Source organism: Eptesicus fuscus, chromosome 10 (genome assembly GCF_027574615.1).
Source record: "Eptesicus fuscus isolate TK198812 chromosome 10, DD_ASM_mEF_20220401, whole genome shotgun sequence".
NCBI classification, from domain to species: Eukaryota; Metazoa; Chordata; class Mammalia; order Chiroptera; family Vespertilionidae; genus Eptesicus; species Eptesicus fuscus.
The window spans coordinates 9,141,598-9,152,168 of NC_072482.1; the positions used below are offsets into that span (position 1 = coordinate 9,141,598).

The window sequence follows — 10,571 nt, forward strand, 5'->3', positions numbered from 1 at the left end:
CAGGGAACCTCTCTGACCTCTGCTTCATTTGCTCATTGGTTCTCAGCCTTTCCCCCCATGTGACAGCAATGTGCACAACTGATCGGCTCCCCTGGACACATGCACGGAGGCCCAGGCCAGTGAGGAGATTTACAATATAAGGGTAACCTTGCAAAATGAACATTCATTGGTTTGCTCCTTTGATACAAACCTAATATTTTAAAGTTTGTCACAAAAAAGAATGAGAACCACTATTACAATGCTTTCTAGCATTTTTTCATTCAAGCAAAATTCCACAGACACAAAATATATTCCAAGACCTTGCTACTCAAAATGTTCCAAAGACCAGCAGCATCAGCAGTACCTGGGAGCTTGTCTGAAATGAGAATCTTAGGCCCTGGCTAGACCTACAGAACCAGAATCTGCATTTTAAGCAGATCCTCAGAGATTTGAATGGTCAGTGAAGTCTGACACCACTCTCCAGGAGTTAGAAATATAACTTTAAGTTTCAAAGAGGCTAGCCTGGTTTATACTATTCATACTAGTGAACATTCAATACAATATAAATGTTTAATAATAGGGCACTGGCTAAGTAAATAATGGTACACATATTGATATACAAATATTATGAAGTCCAGCTGGTGTTGTAACGCCCGGAACGCTGGCCGCACTTACAAAGCACCAAGAGTCGCCTCTTATGCAAAAAGCAAAGGGTTTATTGGTACAGGCATGCCCGGTCCCACAATATACTCTGAACACAGAGCAGAGGTTGTGGGTCCCGAAGCAGGGTTTGAGCACAGGTTGGGGGCCTTTATTAGCTGGGTGGCCGGGCGACCCGGCGACTGCTCTGCCATTCTCCACGCCTGGAGACCAGAGAGCAGCAGCGACCCTTTGTGTAGGACCGCTTTTAAGCACATTAACCACATCCGGTTTTTGCAGAACAAGTAACCCAAGACAAAACAGTTTTTCCCAAGCAACGTCAGGATCATGCCAATGACGACCATGTTATTCACAGGGTCATCCTGTTCTTCAGAAAGCTGACAGTGTTCTGTGAAAGAAGGCTACGTGCTGGGAAGGGGCCATGAGACCATATCTCAAGGCCTGGCCTGGTGTCAGCACTGACAACTCTATCTGGGGCATAGTCCACGGCCTCAGTAGTGCTCAAAAATTCCCACTCTCCAACATTCCCCACTGGTTTTATGTACATGAGTCAAATCATTGACTCTTTTGGGTCATTGTTGGTGAGGGAGTTATATTGACCCATGAGGACTATAAGCTTGATAGAATTAAGCTGGATGTGATGAAGCCACGTCGGGATCCCGTCGACCTTGACTGCTGTGGGGGTGGTCCTTTCCAGGTAGGAGTCAGTCAGAGTCACCAGGGTGGAAGGATGGACCGGATCAGAAGTTGGTATACATGCTTCTGGACTGCTTTCTGGGTAGACTGTAAAGCCTGTAAGAACTTGAGCAAAGACTGGTTATGGATTTATTGGGTTTCTGTGTAAGCTGGTGAGATGGGTAGGTCAGGGTTTGGAAGAGTCACTAGAATCTGTAGAGGCCCCACTGGTTTTGGGGCAGCCTCCCGGGCTGCTTCATCTGCAGCCTCGTTCCCTCTTACTTCTGGGGAGTCCCCTTGTCTCACATAGGTAGAGATGGAAAGACTTAATTACATCTGGTAGTTGGCCCATTGTCCTTGCTCTGCTCATATCTGCCTAACTGCCTAATATATTACCTCAAGGATCCTGGCTCTGAATTCTTTTAGGGAAAATGGACGTCGTTAGGCTCTTCTAGCTACTTCCTGCTGAGGCGGGTCAGAAGTTTCTCTCAGAGCCAAGAGATCCTTGCTGTCTGTCAGAGGGACAATGAGGCCTGGGCACAGAAGGAGGTGGGCTTGTGACCTGGCGGAGACAAACTGTAACAAATGGTCTGGTGGAAGGGAAAGAAAACCCTTCAGTTTTAATAACTTCTATTGAAATAGAATTTTTCTCCTCAAAATTACCCCCATGTTTATCAAAAGAGCCAAATCAAGATTAATTTATCTGTTGTATTTAATTTGGCCTGATTGTTTGCATAAACATAACAAGAATGGTAACTGACTACCTTTGCCGGAATTTCATGATTGAATCTTAATGTGCCCCATAGGGCCAGGAATCCAAGCCATCCAGCTGCCATCAGGCCTGCCTGTAGTACCTGCTGAGTTAGGTGAATTCCTCACCTGCAGTGGCTCTACCCGGGCCCACGCCCTAGGTTTTAAGGCCCATCTCAGCAGCCCTCCTACTCGTCGAGGCTCAGAGTGCGTGGGGGTTCCGCAGGGATGCAGAGGCACCCTTATTGCTCCCCTTCTGCTCTGACCAACCGCCAGTGATGGTAGGGTTTGGGCCTGATGCTCCAGCACCAGCTATTTTCAGGGCTACCAAGCAGGATACCAGGCTTTCTCCATGGCACTCTTATTGGCTTCAAGTCTTCAGAGTTCAGGCAGGGCTCTTTAAAACATGATAATCCAGTCTAAGTTTCTGATTAATAAAACTACTATTGGAAACCGGTCTTATTGAATTTATGCAAAGAAATGTATTGCCATGATTTATTAAGTATTGCCAAATTTCGGAGGAATTGTATAAGGAGAAAAATATACTGACCTGCTTTAAGATAGAATTTTCCTTGCCAGTCCTTTTTACGGACTTTTCAAAGTAATATTTTCTGAATGTATTATAACAAACAGTAACTGTTAGATTTCTTTTATCAGTCCCTCCCTAAGTACTTTGCCATAAGCTATTAATCCTCTGTTTAGGGAGGCAGAATGCAAATTATTTACTCTTCCTGGCTTACTGGTCTGTATTATTTGATTTCTTTACAACATATCTCTTCTCCTTCTTACACCTACACAACCTTCTATTGAAACAGACACTTCTAAATTAGCCTTTAAACCTTCTTTCTATGTCCTTTAAAAATGCATAACCATGCCTCAGACCTTCTACTCAGTATTCCTTATTCTTTGAAACTTCAATCCTTTAATGAATCCTAAAAACTAAACAGCCAGAATTTCTTAGAATTATACTTATGACCACACTTTAAATGTACTTTTTCAAGAAAATATAACTAGACCTTCATTGATAAAACCAAGAGTAGTTAAAAATATTTCTTTTTGAGAGACAGAGATTTTTAAAACTTAAACATTAAAGATATTACATCTTAAAGTTCCTTTGCTGAATATTCCAACACCGCCCAAGAAGTACCCAGTAACCCCTCCCTGCCAGGCTCAGTCTTCATGTGCATTGGAAGGTTAAAGAGAAGAAAACGGGCAGAGGAAGATCCACTGTGTTTTGCCAGCAGAGTTCAGATAAGCAAGAAACCAAGGACGCCAGCAGAGCTGGTTGTACCCAGCAAAATCAACAAAAACCTATCTCTCCCTGCTCTCCCCCTTTTCTGCATTAACCATTTACTCTGTCCTTAGCAGGGGAAACAAGACAAGCTTTCTGAGATTCTGTATAACCAGGCTTTTTATACTTAAGGAACAACTGTTCTCCCTCCCAGATTTTCCTTCTTTACTCCAAGGTCCCAGAGGATCTTAACCTTAATTATACAAATGACAGTAAACATTGAACAAAAGACAAGGACAAACACAACACGCTCAGACAAAAATCCAAAAGGTCTTACAGCACCAATTGACTTGGCTGGCAACAGAATTTCAGAGTCAGACTCTAACAGATGGGAGGGTTCTAGGCACCCCTAGGCCTTCCCAGATGGGAGGATTCCAGGCATCCCTGGGCCTCCCCAGATTCCACCAGGGCGTCCCCCGGGGATGTGGCTTGCGACCTCTCGACACGTCTGTCAGCCGCAGTCGGGGGAGACTCACGCCCCTCCCCGACAGCCACCAGACCAAACAGATTTGCCAGCCTTAACCCTCAAACTAAACAGCAAACAGAAAATAAGGACAAGCTATCGCTATCCGAGAGGTGCCGTTACTTACCCCAAGAAGCGTCTGTTGGAGCCTGAAGGCGGCTGCAGCAAATCTCGGTGGAACCTCCAAATGTAACGCCCGGAACGCTGGCCGCACTTACAAAGCACCAAGAGTCGCCTCTTATGCAAAAAGCAAAGGGTTTATTGGTACAGGCATGCCCGGTCCCACAATATACTCTGAACACAGAGCAGAGGTTGTGGGTCCCGAAGCAGGGTTTGAGCACAGGTTGGGGGCCTTTATTAGCTGGGTGGCCGGGCGACCCGGCGACTGCTCTGCCATTCTCCACGCCTGGAGACCAGAGAGCAGCAGCGACCCTTTGTGTAGGACCGCTTTTAAGCCCATTAACCACATCCGGTTTTTGCAGAACAAGTAACCCAAGACAAAACAGTTTTTCCCAAGCAACGTCAGGATCATGCCAATGACGACCATGTTATTCAAAGGGTCATCCTGTTCTTCAGAAAGCTGACAGTGTTCTGTGAAAGAAGGCTACGTGCTGGGAAGGGGCCATGAGACCATATCTCAAGGCCTGGCCTGGTGTCAGCACTGACAACTCTATCTGGGGCATAGTCCACGGCCTCAGTAGTGCTCAAAAATTCCCACTCTCCAACAGTGTGGGTCAGTGTTCGAGCGATGACCCATGAACCAGGAGGTCACAGTTCAATTCCCAGTCAGGGCACATGCCTGGGTTTCAGGCTCGATCCCCAGTAGGGGGCATACAGGAGGCAGCTGATCAATGATTCTCTCTCATCATTGATTTTCTAACTCTCTCTCCCTCTCCCTTCCTCCCTCTGAAATCAATTAAAAAACACATGTTTTAAAAAAGAAATATGCAGCTATCAAAATCAATATTGTAGAAGAATCACACGAGAATATATTCATAGTTTATCATTAAGTAAAAAAATCAATTATAGTATGACTAAGACTAAAACAAATAGAAATTATGATTAAAAACCAGAATGTAGATGTTATAAACCTTAATATATAATAAAGGAAAGGAAAAGGGATAGGAGGTATAAAGCAGTGTAGGTACGTTGACTTCCTCATCTTTCATAGCCACAAGTAAAAGTATGTAATGTAAGGCTAATAAATCAAGTAATAAGTTGAAATTAAATTGAAAAATATAAAGTCAATAAGTCAATCGGTTAATAGAAGTGAGTGCCAAGGAATAGAGAGAAGCAGGGAGAGGGTGGAAATACAAACTTATGATATTCACTTTTGCACAAGATATTAATATATACTGCCTAAAATATGAATGATAAAATATTTTAAAGTTAAAAAAGAACTTTGGAACAGAAATTTGTTCTCCTAATTATCAAAAGAAACAAAACAAAAAATGAAAGAACAGAGACCATTATGGTAAAAAAGGAAAAAAAAGGCAATATAAACAGAAAACTAACATAAAATGTGATGAGATAAACAAGACTTCAATAAATATAAATGAGCTACACTCACCTATTCAAAGAAAAATATTCTCAGAATAAATTATAAAGGAAAATCCAACCGTTCTCTACAAGCAATCTACCTAATAAAAATTACTCTGGCTGAAAATCTAAGATTGGACAGAAACATACTTGGCAAATGCAAACAAAAAGTAAGGAGGGGTCCCAATTATAGAATCAGAAAAGGAAGAATTAGAAAAAGGGGGGCTAAATTTTATATTATTTGAAAGGAAAATAATTATCTATGCGGAAAATCCAGGAGAATCAACTTGAAAATCATTATAATTAGTAAGAAAATTCATGAAAAGGCAAAAGCTGGTATGATATTAATATATTAAAATAAAAATTTTTCATATATGATATATATATATAAACTAGTGGGAAGGAATAATAGAAATCCTTAGAATGCATCACTTTCACAAGCATGCTAGCCTCCATCATGATTACCACCTTTTTACCAGGTTGATTTCCTGTGTCTGAAATCTACCTCCTTGTCCTTGCCTTCTTCCCTAGGGGATGATGCTCCTTCGAAATCAGGACATCACTCCCTCCAGGAAGTCCTCCCTGACCCCATATCCCTTTTCTATGCTCTGGTTCTTGTTTAGACATCATGTTCTCATAGTGCTTACCACACAGTATTGTAACTGCTTTGGGACCGCCTTCCCCATTTGACTGTGAACTCCATGAGAAAAGGGACCTCGACTGCATGCTCTCTCCTGCTCAGCACCAGGCCTGGCAAAGATTAGGTGCTCTGTCAAAGCCCACAGTAGATACCGTTAGGCTTTGATTCTCTTCATTGGAAGTCATGACCCAGGATGGGATACTGAACCAGAAAGAAAAAAAAAGTTCGATTTTGCTGTAGAGACTATCAAACACCTGAAATTTGAATAAAGTACATTAGATAGAATTTTTAAAAAATAATAATGAACCAGATCCCAAGCAGATAAATGGCTGAAGACTGACAGATAGGTAAATAGATGGGGAAAGATCTGATAGATTCATATAAGTTGAAAAAACAGGTGCTAGTTAGTTTATTGTTATGCCTCATTTGGTCATGTTTATGGATTGTAATTCTTTCATTGGTTAAAGAATAAATTCAGAAAAAGGTTGTTCTGTAAAGTGCTGTCCAAAACAGTTAAATTGATGAATGCATAAGCGTATTTGTTCTGGAAACAAATGGTTACAGGTTTTATTTAGTTCTTTTACTAAAACGTTTGTAATTTTTGTTGTGTTGACTTTTAGGATATTCTGACTTGGTTTTTAATTATCATGATCATTAATATAATTGGTTTCCCCAAATTAAAACATTCCACTTGAACAAAAAAGGTAGGATGTATAAATATACTTCATAAGCCAATAATTTTGCCATAATGGCAATACTGTTAATAAAATCTTAAAAGATGGCTGAATAAAAATATGTAAATATTTTCATAAATCAGATGACCCATATGGATGGATGGACAGGTGACAGGTGGTGGATGGATGGAAGGGCAGATGAATGACACAGAGCATCTGCTCTCCATATGATAGCCCAGGTGGCCTTTTAACCATGAAAACTGGATCATGTCACTCTCCCATAAAAACTTCGTGCATGGAAATAAAACCCAAAAACATAACAAAGAAAATAGAAAGCAAAGGGCAGAATAGTGTATAGAGTATGTTATCATTTGTGGGCTTGAGAAAGAGCAAGCATGGCAGTGGGAGGGAGCTTCGTCACTGTTATTAACTTTTTGAATTCTCAAATATATGCACATAAATACAAAATTAAAATACTTTATTCTTTTTCATAATTCCAAGATATTCTAAAATAAACATGTGTTTCCTTTTTGTAATTGTATTTAAAGAAAACTTCAAAAATAAAGCACCTTTAATAGCCATACAGCCTTTGGAGTGAGTTCCTCATCATTTTAAAGCCATTTATGTAGCTATGATGTTCTGAATGAACAGTTTGAAAAATAGAAAAATTTGTTACTTCCATTTAAAATACACATCCAGCTTGGCTGGTGTAGCCCAGTAGTTGAGTCTTGATCGCAGCCCATCGATGTTTCTCATCATTGATATTTCTGTCTCTCTATCCCTTTCCCTTCCCTTCTGAAATCAATAAAAACATATTTATAAAAGAATAATAAGATAAAATACACAGCCATCTTTCTTGGCTTGGATCTAATATATATTGTTTTCTTCCTAGTTAATATTTATGACTTATGTCAGTGGCTCTAAACCTTTAGTAAGCTAGTGATTATCCCAGGGAGGTTGCTAAAATGCAGATTCTCGGGGCCCTATCCCTAGACATTCGGAGTCAGTGGGTCTGGGTGGGGCCCTGAAATCTGCATTTTAACATTACCACAGGAGATTCCCATGTAAGTGTCCATAGTCCACACTTTGCAAAACATTCATCCATCACTTAAGGGAACTCAGCGTTTTTTATACAAAAGTGGCAATCCTATGTAGTATAGACTTGAGATCTGATGACTGGCCCCCACACACCATATACTTTTTTAAACACCAATACCATGTTACATGCCTTACAGTGTGGTCCTCTGTGTACTGACCTTGCCTTCTCTCTCAGCTTTTGGAGAGTGAGATTCAAGTCTTCATCTAACCCAGTGCTCCACTGTGGTGAAATAAAAGTATGACAGAAACCAAAGCATACAGTTCAAATGTTACTCTCTTGGCTTAGGGATCAAGTTTCTCTGCCGGCTGTGTAAGCTCCTAGCCTTTCCCCACTACAGAGCTCAGATATGGACAAGCACAGGGCTAACCCCCTCGACTGCTAAATCTAGAAGGGCTGTTGTTTTACTTAAAAATGTGTGTGCCAATCACTATGGCAGCTCTCTGTGCCTCTCCCAGGACCTCTGATGAGCCCTTTCCTCTGAATCTTAAAGTGAAAAGACCATCTGAAAAAGCAGAGTGGGTTTTCCACATTACAATGTGGAAGAGACCCACTGACGCACAGCGGCAGCTCTCTGCAACCCCCTGGTGGCAGGATGCTCCATGCATCCCAGCCCCACCCGCATCCCGGCTCTCACAGTGGACTCAACGGCAGAGGCTCATTAAGTGCCCCCGGCAGCAAGCCCAGGGAGCCTACAGATACTTGCTGGTAAATAGGTTAACAGTGTGAGTGGCAGGAAACAAAAACACACAGTTAGGATTTTACCTTCTTCTGTCCAACCGAGGATCGCTGGCTCTATCAACTGTGTAACTTCCTTCTTTTTTTTTTGTACAGCTTGTGAGCTTACTCTTAATGTACAGATCACCCAGCCTCAAAGCACAATCCTCATAGCACAAAATATAAATGCCTAAGCCATCACTGGTAAAACGTGGGCTTTTTCACAACGGTCATTCATCCCACCCAGACCTGGAGCCCTCAGTTCAAAGTGCTTGTCCCAGAGGCATGACTGGGATGGCTTAGCCTGAAGAACGGAGGGGACTGAGAGATGGCTCACAGTCTGGAGGACCCTCAGCGTCCACTGAGATTAGAATAAGAATATCCTGGGGTGGCGATTAGGGGGGCAGCTCAAGTTGTTTGGGTGAAGAACTGCCTGGAAGAGACTGAGTCTTGTGTCTGGATTCTCCTTCAGGAATCACTAGGCGGGGCAAATTTAGTCAAGGAATAAATGCAGCCCTGCCCAAGGCCGGGGGGACATTTGATGGCATTTTGGGGTCTCTTCCAGCCCTCCAAGCAGAAGCTCACTTAATAGCTCCTGTGAATAGGCAAGATGGGGCAATGTGAAGACGAGCAAAAGCCAATTTACTTGTAAGATTCGGACAGAAACGACTTCACCCCTGCACACAGCTCTTGTGGGGAGTACACGCAGCTCTGAAGTTCACGTTTCCTGATGACAGAGAAGCCTTTTAATGGAGGCTGCTTGCTGGGCTAATGGTCAGGCCCCGCGTGGAAATTTTGAGAGCAACAGGCCTTTCTAAATTCTGGAAATGAAGATCGCACCTAAAGCTTAATGGTCTGATAAGAATGGCAAATACATATAGTCCCTGCCTCTCTTCCCCGCCAAGCATTTAATTGGTTCACACCCCATTTTTCCTAGAAGTTAATCCTGGCATTATGCAACCTTTGAGAAGAAATGAGCAAGGAGAGATGACAAAGAGTTCCCAGAAAATCCTAAGAAAGAGGGGCTTCGGGCAACCTAGGCTCCGCCTCTTGAGAAAAACAGCGACACTTTCAAAGAGCGCTAGTGGTCTACGAATAAGCTGTTCTCTTCTATACTTATGAGAAGTCTCTACCTTGCTGGGATTAGTAATTGAATCCCATGTTCCTAACTGAGAGTTACAGGCACCTTGTTTTAGGGGAAAGTCAGAATTATAGTCTTAAAATGCAAATTAATTCTTTCCTGGAACAATGCTTATTGATCAAAGATATTTATTCTACCCTGGGCTCATGTGGCTCAGTTGGTTGAGCATCAATCAATGTTTCTCTCTCTCCCTCTCCCCTCTTTCTCTCTCTCTCTCTCTCTCTAAAAATCAGTAAAAACTTATTTTTTAAAAAATATTTCTTCCTTGCATTTAGCTTTTATAAAATGAAAAATCCCAAGTAAAATACCAGGAAAATGCCCGGCTGGCATGGCTCAGTGGTTGTGCATCAACCTATGAACCAGGAGGTTGTGGTTCGATTCCTGGTCAGGGCACCTGCCTGGGTTGTGGGATCAATCCCTAGTCGTGGGTGTGCAGGAGGCAGCCAATCAATGATTTCCTCTCATCATTGATGTTTCTATCCCTCCCTACCTCTCCCTTCCTCTTTGAAATCAATAAAAATATATTTTAAACATATCAGGGAAATGAAGAAAGCCTTAATAAAATAAATCAGAAGACAAAATCATGCATCTTAATATAATGAAAACTTACATGTTTGGTAGGGATTCTGTTTCCCATACTCTCTACAGATCCACTTCAGACAGAATTCATGAAAGAAAAGACTTCTTTATGAGCTAAAGGGACTTTCTGCTCAATGGGCTGACGCTGAGGGACAGCCAAACTCCCAATCAGCAAAGGGCTGTCAAGGGGAGCAATGCATAGCAGAGTTTTCAGCAATGGCTGAAACCCCTGGGGTTAGATGGCCACAAAATGTGATAACTGAGAACATCTCCTCTGTACTCCTTCTATAACTAAAACTTATCTCTCTCTATTACTGGAAACGCTTATTTTATCCACCACTCCACTCCTGACCAGACTGTATGCTCG

General features: G+C 42.0%; 1 long non-coding RNA gene across 1 annotated transcript; it reads right to left on the reverse strand.

The window, feature by feature from the left end:
* Window positions 1–674: 674 nt before the first annotated feature.
* On the reverse strand, window positions 675–4,538 carry LOC129150618 (uncharacterized). Its single transcript, XR_008557338.1, has 2 exons — window positions 3,946–4,538; window positions 675–1,440 (listed from the first exon to the last, which is right to left on the reverse strand). It is a non-coding gene; the product is annotated as an uncharacterized LOC129150618 (long non-coding RNA).
* Window positions 4,539–10,571: the final 6,033 nt, after the last annotated feature.